This window comes from Crocuta crocuta, unplaced genomic scaffold (genome assembly GCF_008692635.1).
Source record: "Crocuta crocuta isolate KB4526 unplaced genomic scaffold, BGI_CrCroc_1.0 scaffold449, whole genome shotgun sequence".
NCBI classification, from domain to species: Eukaryota; Metazoa; Chordata; class Mammalia; order Carnivora; family Hyaenidae; genus Crocuta; species Crocuta crocuta.
In genome coordinates this window covers 831,591-836,527 of record NW_027533117.1, presented here as the reverse complement: position 1 = coordinate 836,527, position 4,937 = coordinate 831,591, and the positions used below count along the sequence as shown (strand labels likewise).

At 32.9% G+C, this 4,937-nt stretch overlaps 1 pseudogene; it reads left to right on the top strand.

Annotated features, from left to right (window-relative positions):
- Window positions 1-1,650: 1,650 nt before the first annotated feature.
- Window positions 1,651-1,805, top strand: LOC144216798 (U2 spliceosomal RNA; annotated as a pseudogene).
- Window positions 1,806-4,937: the final 3,132 nt, after the last annotated feature.

Sequence of the window (4,937 nt, the reverse complement as noted above, 5' to 3'; positions counted from 1 at the left end):
CTCCACATCCTCGCCAGCATCTAGAGTTCTCTGATTTGCTCATTTTAGCCACTCTGACTGGCGTGAGGTGGTATCTCAGTGTGGTTTTGATTTGTATTTCCCTGATGAGGAGGGATGCTGAGCATCGTTTCATGTGTCTGTTGGCCATCTGGATGTCCTCTTTGGAGAAGTGTCTGTTCATATCTTCTGCCCATTTCTTCACTGGGTTGTTTGTTTTTCGGGCGTGTAGTTTGGTGAGTTCCTTATAGATTCTGGATATTAACCCTTTATCTGATATGTCATTTGCAACTATCTTTTCCCATTCCGTTGGTTGCCTATTAGTTTTGTGTGTTGTTTCTATCTGTCTTTACAATCTTTATACTTTTAATCTTTTTTTCCTGTTACACAGGCTAGGTCCTTCACTACAATGCTAAATAAATTTAGAGGTAAATACCATCTTTCTATCTTCCTGATTGTAAATGTAATGCTTACAAAGTCTCTAAAATTAATGGGATTAAAGGGATGACTTAGGAGATAAGAGTTCCCATTATTCCTAATTAGGCAAACACATTTTTAAAAATTTGGTTAATTATGGTGTGATGTTTTTTTAAATCATAGGTGAAAACTGTTTTTGATATTTTTCAAAGAAGAAACTTTTAGTTTCATTGATTTTCTTGTTTGTTTCTTTTTTCATTTATCCCTGCTTTATATTTACTAAAGGCTTCCTTCAACTTCCTTCTGGTTTAATCCTCATACATCACATTTTTTTTACATTAGAAACTCTGTCTGGCAGATCAAGAATGTTTACATTTCCCTGCTTCTCAATAGCATTTGTTGCTGTGAATGTCCTATTAAACCTCACCTCCATCATAGAAGATAATTTTGACAGGAAGTATTTTAGATATCTTTGACTTTATATATTTTAAAATGCAGATTATAATTCATATTTTATATAGGATTTATCCAATGACTCATTACAAGGTTCCATAACGTGTTCTTATTTATAAAAATTTCGAGGTTCAGATTTATCATTTTGAAATTAACTTCCGATTAAATTGCCTTGTAGTTAGAAAATATAGTATATATAAAAAGTTTCAATGAAATTTGCTGTGACTTGCATTATAACAAATACATGTATGTGTTTCATGTGTGCTTGCAAATAAGTGGCATGTATAATTGCTGAAAGCAGAATTATCACATGTTGGCAATATCAAACTTGTTTACTTATGTTGTTCAGTACTCTTTTGCTAATTTTGCTTTATTTGCCAATTTATGGGAATTATGTTTAAATCTCCCACTGTAGTGAAGGATTTCTCCCAATTATCCGTGCACTTCTACTTATGTTTACTTTTTACATTTTCAGGCTATGTTTTGAGTACAGCATGTTTAAAACACATGTATCATTTTATAGCGACCTTCTTTATCTGTAAAAATATTTTAATCTAATATTATTTGCTGCTGGGTGCCTGGGTGACTCATTCGGTTAAGGATCTGACTCTTGATTTTGCCTCAGGTTGTGATCTCACAGTTTTGAAAATGAGCTCTGATGGGGCTCTGCACTGACAGTGCAGAACCTGTTTGGGATTCTCTCTCCCTCTCTCTCTGTCTCTCTGCTGCTCATTCTCAATCTCTCCTCCTCTCAAAAATAAAGTTTAAAATTATTTACCACACATCGCTTCTCGGCCTTTTGGCTAAGATCAAGTGTAAAATTATTTACCACTTAATTATTAATATGGATATATTAAATAGTTTTGCTTTACAGTATAACTTGTTTGTTTCAGCAACTGGGGGGGCAGGGAACACCATGCTGCAAACCTCTGTCCCAAGATGCACAAAAGATGCCCTTGAGAAAATGTTACAGAATGGCTCAGTATGCCTCAAGCAAAACCTTCTAGGAATTTATGAGTGCTGGTGATCTACAAGCTAAAACAAAATCTCATGCATAGATGCCCATGTTTTTCTTGGTCTGTGTTTGCATAAGGAGTTTTGTTGAGATTTCATCAATACAGTCTTTTACTTATCTGTTTTAAAACTGAAACATTTCCTAAGAAGATTTTTGTTCTTGGCCTTGGTAACTGGATTCAGTATAGTCCATGACTGTCATGCTAAAGATTCATTTCTGGAATTCGTGGAAAATACATATTATTTTTTGTTAAAATCTGGTGCTGTTCTAAGTTCTTTCTACATTTATGGGGAGGGTATTATTTACATCAATTCATGGAGTAGAGCAATGAGAGATGTTGATACATTGCCAAGTCTTTTTATATATTTTTTTAAGGTTAAGAGTTTTTATTTGCTTTTTTAGAAATTTCCTTTAATTAGTCACAATATACTTTTCCTATAGAGGCATTTTAAATTCACACAACATTTTGGGAAACAATTTTTCTGTGTGGCATTAAAAATAAATCATACATATGAGTATTGATTCCTGAGTCTAGAGTTTTACGGACCAGCGATTTTTAAAGTTTTAATTAAACGAAGCTACTTCTCAGTATTCAAAAGGCTGGTTTATGCTCTGCACCATGTAGTTTATTAGGGGCTTGTACAATTGCCTTTCAAATATTTATTTAAGGCACAACAGTCATTCCTTTGTTTTCAATAAAATATATTTTTAGAGTATATCAACTTTTTTCCTATTTGAGCAATACTAATAGATATTTAAATTTCATTTAAATTATAACTCTAGGGTATATAAATGCCATATGATATTTTAATTTACAAAATAGAACAAAATATATAACATTTTCTCGTAAGATATGTCTGTTTAATTTCAATATCGAAAGCTGTTCACAGTATTCATGAAACTGAATATCTTCAGACATAAACTGTGAAATTTTCATGTCACTTGACTAAAAACTAATACCAGATACTTGCATGGAAGTGTTGTGTGGTTGTTTCTGAGGAGGAGATTGAAGACATTGAAGAGTAGTAACAGATACATGATACTATGCATTCTTGTCAGAGAGGCTTTGAAGTAGATGGGTTATTTCGGTCAATGATTCCTGCCTCCTATTTTCCCAAAGGAGATAGATATGCAAATACTGGACTTGGAATATCACCTGAAAGGATTTTAATAATTACAGTTGCAAAGTATTGGTTATGTTAATTGCACAAGTGGAAAACACAGGTAGACTGTCTTTATTGTTGTTCAAAGCAGTACGTACATTTATGTTGGGATTTTCTATAGTTGAGCACGGTAGGTCTATTTTTTAATAACACAAAAGTAATTTGCACTTTATAGCTAAACTTTCTTTAAACTAGATTTTTAGAAATGTACTTTGACTCCTGTTTTATGGCTTCTGAAAATAACTTCCCTTTTTGCTTATGTATAAAGATAGATATAAAATGATAGCTTATTTGTGGGTCTTTGAAATATTTTTCACGGCTACTCATTGTTCAGTGGATACATGTGCATAAAGCTAAAAGCATATGGTTTTATGCTTTGAAAATTGAAAATTTTCCATTTCTAATCTTGAAATTGATTTATAAAAGCTCAGCAAGATCACTTCAGGTAAAATCTCTGCTTTGCGACAACCATAGTTCTTGTTAGTGCTTCTGTTACAAATGTCTATTTTAGAGGATATCACCTCTGACAATGTAAGTGACATCAGGTCAAGCACTACAATTACAATTGTCACTCCTCATATAAAATATTTCCAGAGATTGTGGAGAGAATACTCTTAACACAATGGATAATCAAATTTGATGTTTGTTGTTACTAATGTTCTCACTGTGGTTCTTTTTCTCTAGCATCAAACACTTTAAAAAGAATAAATATCGCTTTGTGTTAAAAGAGCAAAATGTTAATAAGTCTTGAAATTTTTGTAGGAATAATCTACCAATTATACTGCTATCTAAAGATTTATACATGCTTGATGTTGCTATAATCAAAATAATTGATTTATTTTTTGTTTTCTGTAAATATATTGAGGAAAATAGATGAAACTGACAAATGAACATAGGGTTAATAATCACTGTGAGGCAAAGTCACTCATAGGATAAGAGAAAATAGTGAATTTTAATATAACATACATGTAACTCTCTAAGTAGAAATAATAAAATAGTTTTGATATTTATTGACATATGTACATTAATAATGTTGGTGTTTGGGAAAATCAACTGGAATTTTTTTTTAAAAATTTAAAGTTTACTTATTTATTTTGAGAGAGAGAAAGGGAGAGTGAGAAAGCACATGCACAAGAGGGGCAGAAAGAGAGAGGGAGAGAGAGAATCCCAAGAGGGCTCCAATCTGTCAGTGCAGAGCCAGACCTGGGGATTGACCTTGTGTACTTTGAGATCATGACCTGAGACAAAATCAGGAGTCAGGTCACTCAACATACTGAGCCACTCAGGCTCTACCAACCAGGAAATCTTCTATCCTTTATTTTTTTTTTTCTCTTTTAATGTTTATTTATTTATTTATTTGAGAGAGAGCAAGAGAGATAGACAGAGCATGAACAGGGGAGAGACAGAAAGAGGAAGACACAGAATCTGAAGCAGGCTCCAGCTTCAGCACAGAGCCCTATGTAGGGCTTGAACTCACGAACGGTGAAATCATGACCTGAGCTGAAGTCAAACACTCAACTGACTGAGCCACCCAGGCACCCTCATCCCTTAAATTTCTTAAGTGAAGGGGGATAGTCTACCAAATATTTGGAATAGACATTTGAATCTTAGGTCCTTCTGTCATTGCTGTGACATTTTGTTATAAATTTCTCTTTTTGTTAACTTTACTAGTTAATTATGCTAATTTGGTTATTGTTTACATTCATATTTTTACAGTGTAAAATGTTACATATGATTTTTCAGTGATTTATAGAAATACTGTTACAGACTAACAAATGGCATTATCCAAAGGCGGTGATGACATTCCTAAGTCTATTGAAATAATATCATTAGAGATGCTTCTAGGAAAATGAAAAAGTATTAAAATGTAAGTTACTTTATTGTCATTTATA